The following is a 24,251-nucleotide window of genomic DNA, read 5'->3' on the forward strand; positions in this document are numbered from 1 at the left end:
CCGATGGAGCCCTCTTAATCGCTGAAATTAAATTAAATTCTCGCAAAAATCTCTCAACCCCACCGTCTCTTAGACGAAAGATAAATAAAACGATAATTAATTCAAAAGACGTTGAACGATGTTCGTTTGCGCTTCAGTCCAACTCCTCAGGCAGAAGAGGTTTTTCGGGATGATGGGCTTCAAAGCCTATGCAGCAGCAAGCATCTTGAACTGCCATCGTCGTCGTCGTCGTGTTCGTCGTTTCTGCTGAAAGAAACCATTCATCCGACGAGCACTTTTTGAGTCGAAGCGTTCCTTTTCGTTTCTCATCTTTCATTCAGCGCACTTCTTTTTTTTTTTTGCACTTTGGGAAGCGGGCGAACTTGTTCAAATATTATATTTGAAGAATAAATAAGTTTCGTCCCTCGTCGACTTTGAGACGTCCTCGTCGCCGTCGCCGTCGCCGTCCTCATCGAGCAAGAAGAGTGCTATTCATCTTCTTGTGTACCTACCGTCGACGGAGAAAGGCAAAAACCGAGACAAGATAGTCTCCCCGGCTTTCGGTGTTCAGCCTGAATTTATGCGGAATTCATCCGGCGAGGCAGGGTTGAAGGGTTTTTGTAAGTTGTATACGATTATATTCGCACAGAGAGCTATTGTGTGCACGCTTCCTTCTCCACTGTCCCCGCCCGGTGAGGTTCGAAGGAAGATTGATACGGAAAGCTCCTCCTTCTCGCTGAGGCAGCAGCAGTCTGATGTTGTGTTTCGTCATTGCTCGGATTTATGAATAGTTTCCTTTCAGCTGGAAAGATGAAAGAAAACAGACAAGTTTCTGAAATTCTATAGATATTCTTTGCACTGTAAATAGCCGAGGAACAGTGGGATGGGTGGAGTTGTCGGTTAGTTTAACAAAAAGGTGAAATATTACGGCAAGATGCGGGGAGTAATAAATTTAAGGAAAACCGTTTTGGTAAAGGTTTTGTCCAGGATTCGTGGTAGATTTAAGACCTGAAATCTTCCAGAACACAAAAGCAATCAGAATAAATAAATATGAAAATAAAATCCTGATTGTATTCATCTATGGTGAGATTTGACCCGCCGTACTTATTTCAATTCAGACAAAATTGCTCAAGTCCGCATTTAGGGAAGAGAACCCTAATGGAGATTGGTCGGCTGAAGAACAGCAAAGCTACCAAGTGAGCTATTAAAATACGGTGGTAAAGCACTGGCTAGAGAGCTGCACTGGGTAATTGCCAAGATTTGGGAGGAGGAGATATTACCGAATAAGTGGTTGGAAGGTGTCGTATGCCCAATCTACAAAAAGGGCGACAAGTTGGATTGCTGCAACTACCGCGCGATCACCATGCTGAGCGCCGCCCACAAGGTACTCTCCCAAATTCTATGCTGCCGCCTGTCACCATTTGCAAGAGAGTTCGTGGGGCAATGTAAGGTGGGATTCATGGGTGCCAGCACTACCACAGACCAGATTTTCGCGATTAGGCAGCTTCTGCAGAAATGCCGCGAAAACAACGTGCTCACACAAAATTTGTTCATCGATTTCAAATCCGCATATGACACAATCGATCGAGATCAGGTATGGCAAATTATGTACGAGTACGGATTTCCGCATAAACTGACGCGATTGGTCAAGGCGACGATGGATCGAGTGATGTGCGCTTTTCGAGTATCGGGGACACTCTCGAGTCCCTTTGAATCTCGAAGGGAGTTACGGCAAGGTGTGATCAGAAGAGCTGGGATAGACACGAGAGGCGTGATCTTCAGGAAGTCCATCCAGCTTCTTGGCTTCGCCGATGACATCGACATCATGGCACGGAACTTTGAGACGATGGCGGAAACGTACATCAGACTGAAGGCTATAGTTAGGTGGATTGGACTTGCCATCAACGCATCGAAGACAAAATACATCAGAGGAAGAGTTTCTAGGGAAGACAATGTTAGCCTCCCATCCCAAGTTCAGATTAACGGCGACAAAATCGAGGTGTTCGTGACAAGTTCGTGCATTCGGGCTCACTGGTGACCGCCGAAAATACCTGCAGAGAAATTCAAAAACGCATTATGGCAGGGCGCTCCGGTCGAATAAAATTCGCCGCCGCACGAAGTTAACTATCTGGGGCTCTGTTTCATTCGGTCAACGATTCAAGCTCATCGGCAATCTCTGCTGCCGTACTTTCGACAGGGAGAAAATACGCATGGATAATGCAGCGTGGTAGCAACTTCCGTCACTCGGTAGCCATCGGAGTTCTACGAGAGGTTGCTTTTCACCCGATTGATGTCGCATCGGATCTTCCCTTCATCGCCATCCAACTGGAAGGCCCACTCAACATAGCGGTTGCCTGCGCCTACCTGCCATGCGGCCGGTTGAATGGCCTCAATAGCAGAATGAAGAGTGCCGTTGACAAACTTCCAGAACCACGAATCCTCGTCGGGGACATGAACGGGCATCATCCCAACTGGGGATGTCCGAGACCGAACAGCCGTGGGTCCGCTCTAGCTAACCTCTTCCAAGCGAAGACCTCGTCGTGCTCACTGACGGAGCACCCACCTTTTTCAATGGACGTCATGCCACAGCTATCGACGTTTCCGCTGTCAGCAGAGACGTTGCCGGCAAGTTGCAGTGCACCGCCAATTCGGATCTTTATGGAAGCGACCACAATCCGCTCCAAATTCAGCTACACGCCGCAGCCGCCCCAGAAACCACCCGTAGACCACGCTGGAGGTATGATAAAGCCGAATGGGAAGTGTATAGGAACGCCATCCTCTCCGGTATCAACAAGCAGGAATTCGGCAACATCCCCGACCTAACGAAGACAATCCTCGAAGCAGCCGTCGCTTCTGTACCTAAGACCAGCAGCATTCCCGGACGAAAAGCACTCCGATGGTGGTCGGAAGAAACCAAGGCAGCGGTTAAGGCCCGACGGAAGGCCCTCCGTAAATTGAGAAGAACGAGACCAGACGATCCTGGCAGGGATGGCATCCTCGAACGTTATCGCGGACTGCACATCCAATGCAGGCAAACGATCCGAAGTGGCAAGCAGGAGAGTTGGACGAACTTCCTCGACAGTATTGATGCTTCCCAGTCGTCGGCAGATCTTTGGAGCCGTGTAAACGCACTTAGTGGAAAAAGACGTTCGGCCCCGCTGCAGGTGCAGTCCGGAGGCATCACCGTATCCGAGCCAATAGCCGTTGCTGATGAGCTAGGCAAATTCTTCGCGGAGCTTTCGGCTATCCCCGGATATAGCGAAAATTTCCGTCGCCGCAACAACGCCACACCGGCCTCCATAGGCAATTTCCACGTACCGACCGACAACGATAACACCAGGATGAATGGGACTTTTTTCGTGGGAGGAATTACAATTTGCACTCAGCAAGAGCAAGGGCAAATCGGGTACCCCCTATTAACACACCTACCGATCGAAGGCCAAGTTCGTATGCTTGACCTCTTCAATGAACTTTGAACCACCGACTCCTATCCACCATCGTGGAGGGAGAGCTTGGTCATTCCGATCCCGAAGACAAACGAAACCACGAAGGACGCGACGAAATTCCGGCCCATCACCCTCACTTCTTGCATGAGAAAGGTTTTCGAACGGATGGTGAACCGCAGACTGAAGACATTCCTGGAGACCAACAACTTGCTCGACCATCGACAACACGCCTTTCGACAAGGATGCGGCACCTCGACATATTTCGCCACACTGGGAGACGTACTGAAAGACGCCTTTGACCAGGGGCACCACACCGAAATTATCTCGCTGGACATCTCCAAGGCATTCAACAGGACCTGGACTTCGTCAGTTGGGGACTCAAGGGACACATTATCCATTTTATTCGGAATTTCCTCACCGACCGCACCTTCCGTGTCGTCATCGGAAATACCAAATCCAGCAGCTTTCAGGAGGAAACAGGGGTCCCCTAGGGATCTGTGATCTCTGTTACGCTTTTCCTTATCGCAATGAACGGGGTCTTCAGCCAGTTGCCAAAGAACGTACGCATCTTTGAGTACGCCGACGATGTGCTCATCGTGGTAACCGGGCCCACCACAACAAGCACCAGGAACCTCACGCAAGCTGCGGTCACAACCGTCGTAAAATGGGAAGAAGCAGCTGGTTTTCAGCTCTCAGCCAGGAAAAGCGTTAGATGCCACGTCTGCCCGTCACGACACAGGGTTAGCGGGCCTGCCATCAAGATTGCCGATCAAGCTATACCCGTTAAGAATTCCGTTCGGATCCTGGGTGTACTTGTTGACCGCACGCTTTCTTTCGTGCCCCACTTCAATCAGGTGAAGAAGGATTGTCGAAGCAGGGTCAATCTGATCCGGACCATATCCAGGCCCCATCGTTCCAACAATCGGGCAGTTCGCTTTCAAGTAGCGCAAGCTATCATCGATAGCCGGCTGTTGTACGGAACTGAGCTAACATGCATCAACTTTTAACAGCAGCATCAGGATCATATCAGGCCTCCTACCTTCCACCCCCGCAGATTCTGCGTGTGTCGAAGCAGAGGTTCTATTTTTCCGTTACCGCATTATCAATGCCACCATCTAAAAAGCCGCATCTTTCGCCGCCAAGAGAGCAGGAAATTACAGAATCTTCCTCCTCGATGAGGGGGATAGAATTCTGCAGACGATCGCCAGCATCGACCTCCCCCCGGTGGCTAGGATCCACTGGCACGGAGAGAAGAGTTGGCTCTCTTCCAGTATCAGAGTCGATCATCGCATAAAGAACCGTTTCAAAGCAGGAGACAACTCCGTGGCCCTTCGTCGCACAGTAGCCGAGTTGACTAGATCTGATTACGCCGAACATACACACCGGTACACCGATGGTTCCCGATCCAACACGGGCGTTGGCATCGGAATATCCGGAAGTGGCATACTCGCCAGCAACAGCCTTTCGCCGCAGTGCTTCGTCTACTCGGCAGAAGTGGCCGCAATTTTCCATGCGGCCACGTCACCAGCTAATCAACCGATTCTTATTTTGACAGATTCCTTCAGCGCTATTCAGGATGTATGCTCAGCAACTCCCACCCACCCGTAGATTAAGGCTACCATAAAGTACGCCCCGAGTGCAGATGGATGACGGAACGTGGAGGAGGCGAAAGAACCACGAATTGCACCAGCTGCTGGGAGAACCATCCATCGTCGACATTGCAAAAATTGGGCGCCTACGGTGGGCTGGGCACGTCGTAGAAATGCCGCACGACGACCCAGTGAAAATGGTACTAGAAAGCGACCCAACAGGAACAAGAAGAAGAGGCACGCAGCGGGCAAGGTGGATCGACCAAGTAGAAGGCGACCTGCGGACCCTTCGCAGACTTCGAGGCTGGCGAAGTGTGGCCATGGAACCAGTAGAGTGGAGACGAGTTCTTCGGGTAGCAGAGGACAACAAGGCCTTTGTCTGATTGGTAAGGTAAGTAAGGATGCTTGGCGAAAGATCTGTGAATTTTTTGGAAATTCTGATGACTTGTGGGAAGTATTGCGAACTTTACGGTAGTTCTGTAAACTTGTCAGAAGTTCTATGAACGTGTCGGAAGATCTGTGAACTTTTCGGAAAGTTCAGTGAACCTGTCGGAAGTTCCATTAAACAATTAAAAGTTCAGTGAACCTGTCAAAAATTGTGTGAAATTGTCGGAAATTGAAAGTTCTATAATTTTTCGGAAGATCTGTAAACTTGTCGGAAGATCTATGAACTGGTAGAAAGTTCTATAAACTTGATGAAAAATCTATTAACATGTCCAAAGTTCTGGAAACATGTCAGAAGTTCTGAAAACTTCCCTGAAGTTCCATGATGTTCTTTTACATGGAATTTATTAAACTTATTATTATTCAAGACTCCAAGTTGATCAGATTTACTTCTAAACATTTTCTGTCCAACAATCATGGCCCTCAGATATTTTCTCAAATTTTCAGGTTGATCAGAAATTATTCGAAAGACATTCAGTTGATCACAGAACTCCATAAAGTCCTTTGGATTTTTTTTTTTCAAGACTTAAGGTTGATCCGATATTGTTCTGAAGATCTTCAACTGTCCATGAGTGTAAGTCATGTTTCTCAGATATTTTCTCAATATATCAGGTCGACTAGGAGTTATTCGAAAGATCATCAGTTGCTGGTGTAGTGACTGCGAGGAAGCGGTTGAGGTCCCGGAAAAAGAGATAGTGGTGATGGATGTAACGAAAAGAACAGTGGAGAGGAAGCAACCGTTGCTGAGAAACAGCAGCCGCCTGTTTTCAAGTGCAAAAACGATGTGCATTACTACTGGAAATTCGGGCTAGTGGACTATACCGAGAAGGAGCGGATAAAGGACGAAGAAGAGTGTGCAAAAATTAACGCGATACGTTCTTCAGCGCTAACGCAACTGGCGATATCCGCCTCCTCTATGATGTTTCACGACGCCTGAGCGGGGCAAGGATGAACCCAAGAATGCCTGCGAAAGACGCGACTGAACAGTTGCTCACCGACCCCACTGACCAGTTGAAAAGTTGGTTTGAGCACTTTGAACAAGTTTTCGAAGTTTCAACAGTCAACCAACCATCAACATCTCGGCATGATCCACTAAGGGTGAGGCGCGTTACTCGCGTCAACACTGAAGCTCCATTATTGCAGGAGATAGAAGCAGACATCCAGTACGAAGTCAAACAAAGCCCCGGGGGTCGATCGCATATCAGCAGAGATGCTCAAAACTGACCCCATGCAATCCTCACAAATGTTGCATCAACTATTCGTCAATATCTGGGACACCGCGACTTTTCCGGCCGACTGGATGCAGGGCGTCTAGGTTAAAGTCCCCAAAAAGGGGGATACAACTGTATGCGACAACTGGCGAGGCATCATGTTACTGTGTATTGTTCTCAAAGTTCTGTGTAAAGTTATCCTCAATCGGATACAGGAGAAGATCGGCGTGACTCTCCGACGACAGCAGGCAGGATTCCGTGCTGGAAGATCCTGTGTGGACCATATTGTCACGCTCCGCATCATCTTGGAGCAGGTCAATGAGTTCCAAGAGTCCCTGTACTTGGTATTCATTGACTACGGAAAAGCTTTCGACCGACTAAACCACGAAAACTTGTGGGGCGCTCTGAGACGCAAGGGAGTCCCTGATAAGATCGTCGAAGCGCAGTACGAGGCTTTCTCATGCAGAGTGTTGCACAACGGAGCTTTGTCTGATCCGATTCGGGAAATCACGGGTGTGAGGCAAGGATGTATACTATCACCGCTACTGTTCCTCATCGTAATCGACGAGATCATGGTTGGAGCCGTTGACCGTGTACCGAACCGTGGGTTGCTGTGACAGCCTATTACTATGGAGCATCTCAACGACTTCGAATTGGCTGATGACGTTGCGTTATTAACACAACGGCCCTCTGACATGCAGAGTAAGCTCGACGACCTTGTGGAACGCTCCTCTGAAGCAGGTCTAACTATCAACGTCAACAAGACCAATTCGTTGGATGTCAACACGGAAAACCGTTCCGATTTCACGGTAGCTGGGCAGGCAGTGGAGAAAGTCGAAAGCTTCCAATATCTTGGCAGCCAGATAGCGTCGGACGGCGGCACCAAGAGCGACATAGGTGAACGGATTAAGAAGGCGAGGGCTGCTTTTGCCAGTTTGCGAAATGTATCGAGAGCTAATCAGATCAGTCGACGCACCAAAATCCGAATTTTTAACTCGAACGTGAAGTCTGTGCTGTTATACGCTAGTGAAACATGGTGTGCATCAGCGGAGAACACTCAGAAGCTGCAGGTGTTTATCAACCGATACCTGCGGTACATAATTCGTGCCTGGTGGCCTCACAATTGGATCTCAAATTCCGAGCTTCATCGTTTCTGCCATCAGAAGCCGATAGAGACAGAAATTCGTGAACGGAAGTGGAGGTGGGTCGGCCACACACTACGGTGGAGCAGAAACGAAATCTGCAAGCAAGCACTGGACTGGAACCCAGCAGGACATCGCAGCAGAGGCAGACGCAGAGGCTCGTGGCGGCGGAGCCTAAACAGTGAAATTAAGAACGTTGACCGAAATTTGACTTGGGCACAGGTCAAGACCAAAGCTATTAATCACCCAGGATGGAAATCTTTCTCCCCTGGAGGTGCGCAGGATCGTTAAGTGAGTAAGTAAGTTCTTCAGCGCTATATTTGTGTAAAATGAAAATAATAATTTTGCATTTGATCCTCAAAATCATTCCCACCAAGATGAAGACGAATGTTAATTGACAACAACACAGGCGATAATGACCATCCAGCCACGAATGAACAAAATAAAATTGTCTTTGATACTCAGAGGTTGCCTTGATCAAAAGAATTTTTTTACGTCAAAATTCAAATTCATGCAGGTAGTTGGTCGATCTGTTAAGGTTTGTATTCATTTTCAGCCAAGTTGAATGTAGAAAGAATAATTTTTATCAGCACTGCAGTCAACACTTCACAACTCGATGTCCACTAGCTCGATATCGAGTTATAGAACCGTAGTAATTATTAATGTCATGACTATTGCGATAGCGAATTTGTCTGAGATTGATACTCTATAACTCGATAATTCAATAACTCGATGGTTCCTTTAAGGCCTGTACTCGAAAAAAAATTACCAGACAAAAGTGTTCGCCAAAAATTTATTTTAAGTCGGATTTTCTTGAAACTTTCAGGGAATTAACTAATACATATGGATTATGTTTCGGCATAATTACTTTATTCATTTCCCTTTCCATCGCTGAAAGCCCGCACCTTTCCCTTAAGACCCCTCATTACATTTTGTGCAATGGTGGAGCCGACCTTTTTGGTCTATTTCATCCATTCTCCAGCTCGTTCTTAAACACCTTGGACGATTTTCGAACTTTGGCCTTCATTATGGCCCAAAATATTTCCACCGGACGAATCTCTGGTGAATTTGGGGGGTTGGCGGTTTTTGGTACAAAAACAACGTTATTGTCTCTGTACCAATCCAACGTCGATCGCGCGTAATGGCGTGATGTCAGATCTGGCCAAAATAATGTCTCGCCTCCGTGGGACCGCAGGAAGGGCAACAGACGCTTCTGGAGGCACTCGGTGCGGTAAATTTCGCTGTTGATGGTACCCCCCGAGTAGCACACTTCCGTTAATAAAAGTTGCAGCAACTTGTTTATGACTGAAATAAGTCGTAAAGAAGTTTCTACAACCGACATGTGACAAGCGTGCTACTAGGGCCATTGTGATGTATGGTTTACTCAGTTTACCGCATTGGCATAGGGCCTGCCAGAGCAAGTATTTTTTTTTTTTTTTTTTTGCGAATTTGTCCACTTTCTTCTTTCTTATGTCTTCCAGAACATCAAACCGTGATTTGGCAACGTAGAACTCCAGCCCTGGTATCTGCTTTGCGTCTGCCTTGATGTAGGTTTCGTCATCCATAACCACACACATCGGTTTCGTTAACCACTCTCGATACAGCTTCCTTGCGCGGGATTTGGCCACCGTGTTTTGTTGATCACGCCGGTTCGGTGCCTTCCGGAACTTGAATACACGAAGCCCAGCTCGTTTCATGGTTGCTGAACGAACCAGGCGGAACACTGCCTTCGGAGCCGCGTCGCGAATCGAAAGGTTCGGATTACGCTTGAAATAATCCAACACCTTCCGGACCTTCACAGGGTCAGCTGTCTTCGATTTTCTTCCACTTCCAGCCCGCCGCTCGGTCGTCTGGGACTCCTTAAACGATTTTACCACCCGAGACACAGTTGTATGGGTGATTCCCAGTTGTCTTCCGATCCATATCATGGTCGTCGCAGTCGGATTTTCCACGACGGCACGCAAAATTCTCCGGAGATTTTTTTCTTGTTTCGATAACATCTCAATAACCACTGAACCGATTGTTATAAAATTTTGCACATGTAAACAATTCACTCCAAACTAGTTATACCCAGATTTTCATCAATTTTTACCCACGGATAAAAATGGTGCATTTTTTCGAGTACAAGCCTTAATATCGAGTTGTATATAGTGCACTGTGCCTAAGTTTCCAAAAACGAGATCTATCTGTACTGAATTACATTAGAAAGGTTAGAATCACTTAGGAAATGTTGGGAATCACTCCAGAAAGTACTAAATAACTTGAGAAAAGCTTAGTATCACTTTGGAGGGTACTGAACTATTTAAAAAAAACTTAGCACGTACAGAATCACTTCGAACAGTACTGAACTTTTGAAAAGTTTTGAAGCACTTGGATCCGTATACTCAGCTCATAAAATACTTAGCCGCTTAAGAAAACCTTGAGTTCATTAGGGAAAATGTTGGATTTCTCAAGGATAGACTCACTTCCGAACGATAGAAACTCAGCTCAGAATTGTTGAAGTTCAACATACTTTTTAAAAACTTAAGGGTTTGATTTGTACGCTACTGGTAGTTTCGGGTAGTAGTTGTCTGTCAAATACCACCATCGCCACCATCGCCACCATCGCCACCTGTAGAATACAGTGCTGCTTAGTGTGCAGCAACGATAAATGTTTTGTAACGTACCTTATCAACTAGATAATACACTATTTGAAACAACGTTATCACCGTCAGGGGCGGGCGCATCGTTATTTTAGGCAGATTTATATTTTAAAGGCGCAGATCAATACTGGGTGCAACAACTTACCTTAAATTTTAGGAACACAGTACTGTTCACATAATAGAGTATCTTTTGGATAGACTCCTGATTAATTGTGTTTAGAAAATAGGAATAAAGCCACGAATTAGGTCGGGGCCGAAGCCGTTGTCCACCCTATATGATAATATATTACAGAAACAGCTACGATATAAATACTAACTCCTGGTATATACATTCTGTTTTACATTCCAATCTTCAAACCTGAATGTAGAAATTAGTATTATTACCTGAATTCCAAAAGCGGAAGCGTATGCCCCGGAGCAATTGTTCATCATTTCCACTGTCAGCGCTGCTGCAAGATAACTTCGATCGTTGCCCGCTTTGCTCTTCCCGGTAGATTGCTTGCAAAAAAAAAACACTTAAAATTAAGCCAATAATTAGACAACACGAGCAGCCATTAACTCATTGAGTGAACGGAATGATGCGTCGTCATCGTAGTATTCTGTTTTAAGTATGATGCGATGCAGACCCGACCCCAGAATCATAAACTGCCTTTTTCCCGCATCCATCCACCAGCCCCGGCATGGCTAAATTGAGCCAAAGTCAATTGCGCATAAAACAGCAACGAGAACATCAACAAGAGCAGTAACAAGTACAACACTGAGCGAGCACTGGCAGACGAAAACAGCTACGTTGTAACTCATTTTAATGTATGCAAGTAATGCCCTCTGCTCGCACTTTTTTTATGTTGCTCGATCATCGCGTTCTTGCTCGACTCGGCTTCGTCGATGCAAGGGCTAATTTTACATTGTAAAACTACCGGCTGTAATGTGATTACAATGAGATTTCCCATTAATGCTGCTTTAATAACATTAACAAGCAGTTCGTTGCTGATGCAGCAGTGTGTTCGAGTTCAATTTTTTTTTGTCTGATGAGTGTTTCATTTTTTTTTTCATCATACTCTACTCTACATTTACGCGGGGAAATGTTGTACACGGGTAGCACTAATGCCCCATCTGCATGGAAAACACGCTCGCTCGCTTTCCGTTAACTGCTGCTGCTGGGTAGTTGGGTTTGCAAATCATGGACCTTCGGAAGGGAACACGGTATGGCATGAGCATGAGCACGGCATTTGGCTTCGAACGAGATCCAGATTGCGGGCGCTCGATGATCATGCGACGATGGAAAGTTTGCAGAAAGATGTCATCATTCTGTGCAAATGATGATGCCTAGCCGGGAGGCATCCATACAATGTTTCCATTCGAAAAATTAGCGTGATTCTCCTGTGTAAATCCAAGCCCGTTGGTTTCGATTTGCATAAACACTAAACACGATGGGTTTCGCTAACGGGGATAAATCCGTGAAGAGAAATTACTTCGACTCACAGCTCATTTGCCAACAGTCTCGATGGGCTTCCCACCTCTCGCAGCAGGTGATAATGACTCGACGACAATGGTCGCAAAACAACACATGGAATTTCACCATCAGTGCTTGTTTTACGCCATATGTCTAACTCGCCAGTCCCGCAAACATACCACGCTTTTATTCGAAAATCGTTTAATTACCAACAGTCATCATTATTGATTTAAAATCTTTTCAATTTTTTGCAGATCTTCTAAATCAACAGACCAGAAATTCCGGTTATTTGGTAAGTCACTTTGCCGATCCCAGTTAGTCACGTTTACCGAAAGAAAAAAAAAAGTACGTGGCTTCCCTCTCGTCCCCCCTCTTTGGATAATGACACTCGAGAATCCAAGTGCGCTTGCAAAAAACTGAATGCAACCTATCGGATTTCCATTTAAATTCCACTTAATCGATGCGAACGGATCGCGCGCAATTATTAATTACCGAGCGGGCCTCCTCTCGTGCCGCTGGTTCTCTCCCCCATACACCACTTTGTATGCAGGTAAGCAAGGTTCACGCGCCCGCGGAAAGGTGCAAACCGAATCAGCGTCTATAATTTATATGCAAACGAAGTTGTTTCCACCACGCAAGCGCCAAGGTGTTTGAATGGTGTGGATTATTTTTTTTTTGTTTTGCTTTTGCTACACGTTTCTCTTGACAAATGGTGGTTGGTACTTGACGCACGGGAATCGTACGGACCTCGCGACTATGGGGGGTTGTTCAAAGGTTGAGCACCTTGCTCCGAGTGTGCACTTAAGTTGGGCTTTTGAATAGTTCACGGCATTATTAGGGATGATGGCTTTTGACGGTTTTGTGGAAATTGCTAACCGTCAGTATGTGGTGATGGAGTGCTTTTAAAGGCGACCGAAACCGTTTCGAGTTAGAGACGACAAGTAACAGCACAGCTGAACAAGGGTTTGTCCATGGGCCATGCGTCTTTAATAAATTTGAGATTGCTGAATCTGACTCTGCAATCAAAATTGGCGTATCGGTTTTGATAAGTTGTATAACAATGGATGGCTAACCGGTTTCACCGAAACCGGTTTTACCGGTCATACCGTACCATTCTGCATTAGAGCAGTTCCGTACTAATTTGGAAATCCATGTATTCTTGTATTTTTTTAATGGGATGAAAAATTGCGGAAACGTTGATGTATTATCATTGAAAAATATGATTTAACGTCCAAATAAAGGCTGACTAAAAGTAAATTGGTACGCCCTAAGAGACCTGTAATTCGTGATTCAATAAGTTTAAAAGTCCATTAATGGTTGCTTTACAGTACTTTTACTAGAACTTCAAAGTTACAGCATTAGATGGTTACATTTCTTCAGTTCGAACGAAATCTCGAAACATCCTCTTGATGGAGCCCTATCAGCGCCCGCACAGTGGAAACGGACACGAAATCAGCGCATTTCTTCCATTTTGCCCGCATTTGCTGGATGCCCTTGACTGTCCCACCGCTTTGCTTTGAAATTGCCCAGTATTTTTCTATTAGTCGAAATTCCGGGCAATTTGGAGGATTCATTAGCTTGGGGACAAAATCGATCTTGTTGGCAGCATACCACTCCATAACCACCTTGGAGTAATGGCAGCTGGCCAAATCGGGTCAAACGATGACTTTGCCCTTATGCTTGAGAATGAACGGCAATACGCGCTTTTGACGTAAGATTACGTCTGTGATTTCTATATGAGGGTACACTTTGTGACAACCGAAAATGGAACATGTAACAAAATTATGAAAGATTTTGAACATTAATAACTCAGCTGCCCCTGGACCAATTTCAATAATTTTATCACCACTCAATCAGAAATATGTCGACGCATTAAAAGCAATGCTTCCGACTAATGATTTTCAACAAGAAACTATTTTCATGAAATAAACGTTCTTCCCAAACCCAGTCGTCATAATCGAGTACCACTTGGTTGCACATCATTCTGCTTTACCCTGAAAAGATATAAAAGAGCGCTGCTGTCTAGTCTCAACTCATTTTCGCTTCGAATGGCGTGGTGAGCAGGCAGCAGAAGCAACAATAGCAGCAGTAGGAAAGTGGTGGCATGTTAGGTAGTCCACTATTCTACCTAACAAGCAACAATGACTGGTCGTGGCAAGGAGGAAAAGGTCTTGGTAAAGAAGGTGCCGAGCATCATCGCAAGGTTCTTCGTGAGAACCGCCATCCGTCGTCTGGTTCACCGTGTCAATGTCAAACGGTATGATCTACGAGAAAACACGAGGCGTGCTGAAGGTGTTCCTGCAAAATGTGATCCGTGATGCTGTCACCTACTCTGAACACGCCAAGCGTAAGCGGTCATCGATGTCGTCTACACTTTGAAGCGACAGACGCACCCTGTACGGTTTCGGAGGTTAAATCATAACCAACTTTGGCAACAAAACGGTCCTTTTCAGGTCCAACAAGCTTATTACAGTAAAGAATTGCAATAGAATTTATCTGTGCTTGTTTGTCCTTATTCAGAACCACACGCCCCCAATGACCAGACAAAATGCTCTCCAGAGTTGTAATCTTGTAATCAAACTTGGAAGCAGGGGTGCAAGTGATTTTGATCGATTCTCTTAATCTTTCGTTAATAACTCGTTAATTGCCCTTTCCTTTTAAGGATTGACATTTTCAAACTACGCAAAGGGAGATTGTCGCTACTTGACAGCAAACTACTCATGATGGGAGGAGTCTGTGTAGCTTACCGGCGTGTGCAAAAATAAAGGCAATCCAAATTTGATTTTGTGATTGTTTCCCAAACACAGACATCATATTGAAACACCATCGTGTTTATGCATTGTATCATTCTCTGTATATTCCAATTGGTACAGTAAGTGCTTCAGTGTTTACACTTCGCGTTGGATAGAGTCAATATTCGAATTGAATCAAGCGTTGGATAGAGTCAATATTTGAATTGAATCAAGTGTTTACTGAGAAATTCTGTAAAAATCTTCAAAATGCCTCAACACATGGCTGCAAAATATCTCCGCGATGATCGGAAGCGCGTGATAGACCAGGAAGCATGGAAAGCCTGCGAAACAGATGCGGACCGTTGCTGAACGCATTCGATTGTGTCGAGTCAACAAGAAAGCGGTCAAAGGTAGTTCCAATTTAAGAATTTATTATATACCCGCTCAATTTCAAAATGAATTGTTCATTTTGGAGTTATGTTTCTAGACCATTTATTTTGTGATTAATATATAAGTGAATGGATCATTAAAAACAATCTCGTAGTTCTACGTCAACGGTCGTGCTTTGGACACAACCCTTAACTTTTTTTCAGGCATTCTTCGATATAAACTTGGGATGTCATCGTCGATGATGTGACGCTTGCCAAATCATGGCCTTCTTCACGAACTTGTCGGCAAACACGAACTTGGATCTTCCCGGTACATCCCACTCCCACTTTTGGCCGGGAAGCTGCTTAAAATCGAGTTTGACGTATGTTTCGTCATCGATCAAAGTTTCGTCAAAACACGGTCGTACAACAGCCTTGCACGCTTTTTGGCCACGGAATTCTGCTTCATGTGCTGGCTTTGTACGATTTTACCCTTTCCTGACAAGGATGTTATGCACCGTATGAAAGTTGACGTTGTACCTTCTGGCCACATCTCGGATCGAAAGACCGGGGTTGGCTTTAACGTACCTCAATACTTTGCTGCGCAGCTGACGATCCCTGGCTCCAGTTTTTTCGTAGGTCCGCTGATTCCTTTCCACACTCAGGGTTTCCTTGTAGGTTTTGAGCACTCGACAAACTGTTGTTTTCGGCATCTTCAGCACTTTAGCCAGCTTGGAACCGGATGACTCTCGATTTTCCAAGTATTTGTGCACAATATTTTTTCTTCTTTCGAGTTTCATTTGACGTTATTTCTGAACGCGATCGACTACTTTGATCAAACTTGCACCAGTTTTCTTTAAAATTTGTCGAACCTCTTAGCGGAATCCCTTTTATGAAGAGCTTTGAGTGTGTTGGTTTATTTCCTTTAAATTCCGTTATAATTGACTTCATCAACCACTGGTGTGTGTTGAGTACTTGGCACTGATGAAGTCTGCAAGTAGTACACCCAACCGGGGGATGTAAGATTCGCTTACAATTATGTGGAGTGGAGACCACATGAACCGAGGATGCGATATACCTAGCTGCGGTCTAATGCAAGAAAATTGGAAACCGAAAAATGTGGAGTGATTAGTGAGGTAAATTAGTTATGTCGAAAAAAATAGGAATCAGATTTCCGACTGGACTCGAACCACGAACGTTGCAATAGTCAGACCTGTGCTTTCTCTACTGAATATAGATAGCCTAAAAGCAAACATGAAGCGCTCATTTTCTCGCATACTCGAATTCGTATGCTTTTTCTGCTGGAGAGATTCGATGCAAGTGTGTGTCTCGTTCTAAAGGGCGAACACGAAATTATTGCGACACCGAAAATGTCATGCCAATTTTCTTATAATGTTTAGAATCAAACCAAAATTTTAGGGTAGTTTTATACATATATTTACTTCAAAAATCAAAAGAAAAGTTAATCGATGGAGCCTTGAGTGTAAAATTGAACGCGAAAATGCGCTTGATGCCCTCCATCAAAGTCTTTACAGGTGTCATCCGGTACCAGTTTCTCAGTTTTTTTCCATTTTCTTAACATGTCCTTCTCGTCTTTGACTGTCTTCTTGCTCTTCCGAAGTTCCCACTTCATTATTGCCCAGTACTGCTCCACCGGGCGCAGCTCCGGACAGTTTGGCGGATTCATGTCCTTTGGAACGAAATGGACAGAATTGGCCTCATACCACTCCAGGACACTTTTAGAATAGTGGCATGATGCCAAATCTGGCCAAAATAGCGGAGCTTCGTCGTGCTGCTGCAAGAACGGCAAAAGGCGTAGATCTCGCCATTTACTGTGCCCTTTGTCACGAAAGGCTCACTCCTCAGTCCGCAAGAGCAGATGGCCTGCCAAATGAGATATTTGGAGGCAGTCTTCAAGGTGCAGCATCGCGCTTGTGAGCAAATAAGTTTTCGAACTCACAAGAACATTCATTCTGTGCTCACGCATGCACTCAGCCAAATGAACATGAGCCCGAGCGTATGTTTAAAGTTCATGCGCGCACTTCGTTTTCTTCAGCGCTCGAACATCAATGTTCGCACCCAAGCGCAGATGCTGGTTTCTTTTTCAACATTTTGTTTTCGGGTAGACGTGTGGTGTGTGTGACGAATGCGAAAATATTTTAGTAGTGATTTATTAGCGTTACCTATTCAGATATCTTTTATCACAAGAAGTAATCGTCGGTAAGTAAGACTGTAAAATTAAAAAAATATATATATACAGTCAGAAATCCTTATTGCCGGGCTATCCGCGAATAAGGATACCCACAGCTTATGGGATTTTCACTAATAGGGGCTGTGGTGGATTATCTCTTTTGTTTCAATATATAGAGCTATACTGTCTCCGACAAAGTTGTTGTGCTGGGATAGACCAACAAGTATGTGTTATTGAATTCAGGTTTAATTGGGAACTACGCCCCTAGAGGCGCTTCACTTTTATGTTACTTATGACAGGAGCTATAATATATGGATCATAGGTCCAACATGGAATATTTCGTGATCCTGGTCATATAGAAAGTTACTGTCTTGAGAAAAGTTGTTCAAGTGACCAAGTCCTTCCGGTTGGTGGCCATATTAATTCAGAACTCTCGCACTACACAGAGCTAGTGTGCACGTGAGCTTGCTATATAAGCTGTATCTCAAAATCTTGGCCATATACAAGGTTGCTGTCTTCAACAAAGTTGTTCAGGTGACCAAGTCCTTTCGAATGGTGGTCATATTCATTCAGAATTCTCTCACTACGCGGTGCTAGTGTGCACATGAACTTCCTTAATATGTTTTTTAATTTACGGTTTAGCGACTTTGCAGTCAATTTAATTGTTTATAGGAAATAATATTGTTAATATGTTATGTGTGGAACGCTTGTCCATATAAGATGTGCAATGTGCAATGTGGGGACAGGAACCGGAAAATGGAAGATGGACGCCATTTTAAAATCCAAGATGGAGACCATTGGTTCAAGAAAAACTGTCAAATACCCTACAATATGAGTATTTCTGGAATGGGGACGACGTGTAGAAGCCGGAAATCGATGTCAGACACCATTTTGGAATCCAAGATGGCGGCCATCGGTTCAAGAAAAACTGTCAAATACCCTATAAGATATCATTGTGCTTGCCATACAATATATAAATTCTTGCATTGGTACCAAGACAAACAATTTTAGCTGCAGACCATCATATACAGGCAATAATAAGCTGCATAAAGCAAATTAAGACTGTATAAGCTGATCTGCAGCTGAAAATGTTAGTGGGACTGGCATCTAAATCTCAAAATAAAAATTATAAAAATGCATCTGGAACACTACGTTGCTTAAAATGCGGAAAAGGAGAAGAAGAAGACGAATTAATTTACATTTTTCAAGACATTTTTTAATATTTTCTTCCTTGATTATTTTAAAGATGTTCCTTCTGGGAGTATAAGTCCTCTACTAACGTTACTGTTCCTCGTATATTGTTCTGCTTGCATGATTCATAATGGATCATTTTAGATGACCAGTTTTGAACCCATCACAGCTTGCTTTTGGCACTACTAAATATGGGCGATCCCATGTAAAATACTGAGTTAGTTCACAGTACTGTTTTTTTTTCCAAACCGCAGTATCATCATTAATTCTTTATATGCTAATAGGGTACTTTAGGGAAGGTTTATTATTTATTTCACTCAAAAATATTAAATTTTCAGCCAAATGTCACATTTTTTGTATGAATTTTAAAACATTTTCTATGGATCGTCATCGTTTTCAAAACCATAATAATGAACTGAAACTATGCTCAATACAATATTTTTTATTAATACTATACTAAAAAATATACAGTCAAATTTTGCTCATTGGGCTGTAGCCTACCTGAATCGTAGTCAAACGTCATTTCTGACAGTGCTCATTCATTTTCATGAAATGAGTATAGATAATGTGACCATGTTACAGACGCTGTCAATCAATGGAGATGCATGGTAGTCTAGTCGCATAGGAGTATTGAGCAATAAGCCAAAACATGATAACTTCAAAAAAATATAACTCAAAAACGAAAAAAAAAGCACATCGCTGATTTTTTTAGGCTGATTTGGAGGCTTTACTCGAGGAAGAGTGCCAGTAAGCATCTACTTATAGGTTGTGTCCTTCTCAAGTTGATCTTAAGCTGAGGCTTTTGGATTTGGCAAACACAAAAAGTCGACTTCCAGTCAACACAGATATTGTGAAATATTGGGAATCTAGACGCTATGAAGATCCACAATTGTATGCACTTTCTACGATTGCATTGTCTGCATCTACTACGCAGGTCTCAGTTGAGCGGTGTTTCTCGACAATCAAGCTATTGCTGGAGCAACATCGGCTGCGAATGTCCCCACAAATGCTCAATGATTTGATGACTATTCGGTTCAGTCGTGATTTGTTGCCTGCTGCCATTAACAAATTCCATCTTCTTCTTCTTATTCGCATTTCAAGCTTATTGCTTATTGCATATTAGCTTATTGCGTGCTCTCAACTTAGTGTTCTACATGCACTTCCACAGTTATTAATTGAGAGCTTTCGATGCCACTACCAATGCATGAATTTGTATATTGTGTGGCAAGCACAATGATACTCTATGTCCAGGAAAGTCGAGAAGATTTCCAACCCGAAAGATTCTCTCGACCGGACCGGGAATCGAACCCTCCGCCTCCGGCTTGGTAATACCGTGCCTTTGCTGACTAGGCTGAGGCCCCAACTGTATAAATATTTTATCTTTTCGTTGTTTGTTATTTTGATTTTCAACTGATTGATTCAATTTGTTGTTTTATTGTTTATGTGGTTAAATAAATGGAAACTAAAAAATGAGTATATTACTGAGCAACAATAAAAAATTCCTTTATTCAAGAATACTGCATCCACTTCCTCTATCAATCCTTCTTTATTACTAAATTAAAATTGAACTGCACTATAAACATTGCGCAATGCTTGACTGACTTTAAGTCTTTTAAAAGCAATTTTTAATTAATTTAATTACTGGCAACTACGCGCAGTCAGAAAGATATTGGTGTTGACGATTGTCGCAAACCAGACAAAATATCTCTTTAAATTACCCACGTTAAACCGCAATTATCATCTCGCCAAAACCAACCATCACGTAAAACCTCCGAGTGCAACCCCGATGTTCGAGCACAGGCGCAAGCACGAAACATCAAGCCTGAGTTCATTTACGCTGCGCTCACCCCAGATGTTGTTCATTTCTCTCAAATTCGATGTTCGTGTGTAAACATGAGCTTGAGAGAGAACACGCGCTCTGAATGAACTTGCACTTCTGAAATTTGAACTCACGCTCAGCGCCGTGCATGTTTACGTGAAGACTGTTTGGAGGTGAACTTCGACATTTTCTTCTTCTTAAATTTGTCGTCCACATCGAACTTGCTCTTGCCGGCGAAAAACTCCAACCCCGGAATTTGCTTAAAATCGGCTTTTATATACGTTTCGTCGTCCATCACACAGCAGCCATATTTTGTCAGCATCTTCTCGTAGAGCTTCCGTGCCCGAGTTTTAGCCGTCGATTGTTGCCGCTCATCGCGGTTTGGGAAGTTCTGTACCTTGTATGTATGTAGTCCAGCTCTCTTCTTTGCATTCTGGACGTAGCTCTGCGACATGCCGATGTTTTTAGCCAAATCACGGCTTGAGACGTTGGGATTTGCTTTAATCATCCGCTTCACCTTTCCCTCCGTCTTTTTGATCTCCGGTCCCGGTTTTCTTCCAGCTCCTTTGCCGTGGTCCAACGTCAACCGCTCCTGGAACCGCTTCAACACTCTGGAGACGGTTGAATGGTGAATTTTCAACATTTTTCCCAACTGCCGGTGCGACAGGTCAGGAAATTCCAGGTGTTTGAAAAGAATTTGTTCTCTCAACTCGCGTTGGTTCACCTCCATTTTCGTTGAATCGAAAAACACGACTTCGAGTTTGACAGCATGTACACAATACACATCAATGAGAAAGTGTGCAAAATTTTGTTGATTTTTACCAAATGGTAAAAAAATTATGCCCTGTTGAATGTGTCGCAATAATTTCGTGTTCGCCCTTTACAATGTTCTACAATGTGCGTCGTTCTACAAGCTTACTGGTATAGTCGAAAGCGTAGATAGAACACGAAATGAAAAAGACAAAAAACCATTACATCGCCTGCATGGTCAATTTCTAACATTCGTTGCGATGTTCATGAACAGAGGATGATAGGAAACGGAACTAACATTCATTGTAATAGATTTTTGGTTTGCGTGTAGACGAAATACGCGTATCTGTCAAAAGAAAAGATAAGCAATTATAACGGAATTTAAAGGAAATAAACCAACACACTCAAAACTCTTCATTGCACCAGTTGTTCTCTATAGAAGTGTAAACAAACCAATGTCAAAGATTGTCGATTCCCGACACTTGAGGCGTCCTAGCGGCGCGCGAGGGGCGTACCAATTTACTTTTAGTCAGACTTAAGCCTATTTCAGTAGAGATGATCGGGTACGAGTAGTCAAATAAATAAATTTTCGGGTCCGGGTCGGGTACGGGTAACAACAAACGTGGAATAGTCGGGTATGAGTATTTCTTGTATCTTATACAATTAAGAAAGTAATGATTTTGAGCATCAAAACAAGCTTTTTGGCGAATTTCTTCAATAAACCTTACGAAAAATTACACTCGAACCTCCATTTAAGAACCAAACCGGGGGTTCGTCAATCAAATTAGGGCGTAAAAAAACCTTGTTATTTGGGATTTACTTCGTAAAAAGAGGTTTTTGAATATATTTTCAAATACCCCACAATATTAGTATTTTTGCCCCACAATATTAGTATTTTATGGAGTGACATCCCGACCAGAATGAAGTATCAGAAATAATACACACTGTGTTGCTGAGATATAAAATTATTCTTAACATGGTCTGTTATAAAACATGTACCGTTAGTAGTTAAAATAACAAAATATAACAAGAAATCTTCAAGAATATAACAACTATTGTTAGGGTTTTATCATATTTTAACACACCTTGTTACAAATAACCCATTAGGGTAAAAACTAAAAAGGGTATGAACTGGACTTTTAAACACGGTTTTTGGGAAACATATTTTTTTAGTGTTTTCTATTTTTAGATTTTTGTTAAGCACCCCCCAAACCCCAACACAGCACCTCTCTCACTCCTTTGAGCCTGCTTTAACAAACACAAGAAGCGTCTATATAGCTGCCACAGGGATTCAAACCCAGACGTTTAACAATCTTGACTGTGGGAAATCTGGTGGCTTTACCATCTACTCTAAATCCACTGTTGAAGAGAGTGTAGATGCAAGCTAACCTTTTGTGTATGCCTTCTTAGTTCGCTGGCGCCGGCAACTGAGTTAAAAATAAATCGTGTGTTCCCAACACCTCTCACTCTCTGCACTCTTGCTGCACTGCCGTAAACAGAGGGGGGCTAAATATATTTGTAACAAAGTTTGTTATAATTCTCAAATATTGCCGTTTACATTGCACTCAACTAACAAGAAACTTTTTTTTTTTTTTTCTGATTATAGTCTAATTTAAGTATATGTAACCAAAGAAAAATAAGATGAAAGCGATTCATTGATTGCATATGAACTATTTGAATTCTAATACAGTGTTAGTTGCACATTGTGTTTGGTTATGCGTTGAGATCTGTCTCCCACACCATTGCAAATTAAAGATATATTTGAAGTTAGTTTCGATTGCTCCATTGATCATTTTAATTTGTATATCATCAAAATTATATTGATTTTCAGAAATTGCAAAATATTTATTTGAAAAGGTGCACGTCAAAATTCAAAGAACGCAACTGAACTGATAATTTATGGTTTTGGATTCCGTTCATGAGCGAATATATCAGTGGTTCACACTATTATTGCGCAATCGTTCCTAGATAGTTAAAATATAGGCAAGCCTTTTGATCAGGAGCGTCTTGCAGTGACAATTTCAATTTTATAATGCTAGTTGTGCATTCTTAATCACCAACGTAACATTTTCAGTTTTTACGGAATTCAGTTATAGTAGCCTAGTCGCTTTGGCATAGGTAGTTTGACTTGCGAAATGAGGCTCCTGGATTTCCATCGAGTTAGGGAGAATCGAGTTAAGGAAAGATCGAGTAAGGGAGAGTTGACTGTAATGATTTATTTAATTCCAAACATCCCAATCAGAAGAGAATGCTGATAAAAAAATAGGGGAAAAAGCACTAACTTTGGCCTATGGATCTAATAAAAATATCCCGTTCTTCAATTTTTCGTAGAACAATGCATCATCTGGACAATACAAATGAATATGTTTGATTTTTAGTTTATCATTATCAAAAACATGCTTGCCTTCGAAACTAAATTATGGGCCCAATATTAGGGACGCTCAGGCTGACATTAGGGACATTAACCCTAAGTCCAATTCCATGTGAAAAACTTTTCCGTATCCCTTAAATAAATAGAAATTCTACTACCGGCTCAAGACTAAAATAAAACAAAAATTAAAATCATACAAATCGTTTCATTTTTCGTGCTACTAATGCTAACAAACTTAGTTAAAATGTTGTTTTAAATTTTATTCCAACAAATTGTGTAACAATTTTATATCACATACCATGATGATTTTTTTTATTCCTCATTTCTCCAAAGAGCTCTTAAAACAAGATTATATCAACGGTTGTTATGTATAACAGAAGTTGGTATAATCATGATATAATTTTGTTATAACGTTCTGGTCGGGATGTTGGAACCGGAAATCCATGTTAGACGCCATTTTGAAATCCAAGATGGTGGTATCCGGTTACAGACTTACTTACTTATCCTGGTCCGACATCCCTCAAGATTGCACCTGCATCACAATGTTACGCCAATTCACTCGGTCCGTGGCTGCTTGTCTCCAATTTCTTGACCGTCCCACACTTCCAAGATCCTGCTCCATTTGGTCCAACCACCTTGCTCGCTGTGCTCCTCTTCGTCTTGTACCGACCGGATTCGAGGCAAACACCATTTTTGCGGGATTGTTGTCCGGCATTCTTAAAACGTGCCCCACCCATCGTACCCGTCCAGCTTTCGCAACTTTCTGGATACAGGGTTCGCCATAGAGTTGCGCCCGCTCGTGGTTCATCCTTCGCCTCCATACACCGTTCTCACATACCCCGCCAAAGATGGTCCTAAGCACTTGTCGTTCGAAAACACCCAGTGCTTGCTTGCAGATCCTCCTCGAGCATCGTCCACGTCTT

At 43.2% G+C, this 24,251-nt stretch overlaps 1 protein-coding gene across 2 annotated transcripts in view; it reads left to right on the forward strand.

Annotated features, from left to right (window-relative positions):
* Positions 1-24,251, forward strand: part of LOC135697078 (mpv17-like protein) — a 398,788-nt gene that overhangs the window by 87,016 nt on the left and 287,521 nt on the right. For both annotated transcript variants that reach the window (XM_065216673.1, XM_065216674.1), the window contains exon 2: positions 12,161-12,198. The gene's annotated coding sequence lies outside the window, so the exon portion shown is untranslated. The remainder of the gene's footprint in view (positions 1-12,160; positions 12,199-24,251) is intronic.

Source organism: Ochlerotatus camptorhynchus, unplaced genomic scaffold, assembly GCF_037179485.1.
Source record: "Ochlerotatus camptorhynchus isolate MF236.1 unplaced genomic scaffold, CSIRO-AGI_Acam_v1.1 ptg000066l, whole genome shotgun sequence".
NCBI classification, from domain to species: Eukaryota; Metazoa; Arthropoda; class Insecta; order Diptera; family Culicidae; genus Ochlerotatus; species Ochlerotatus camptorhynchus.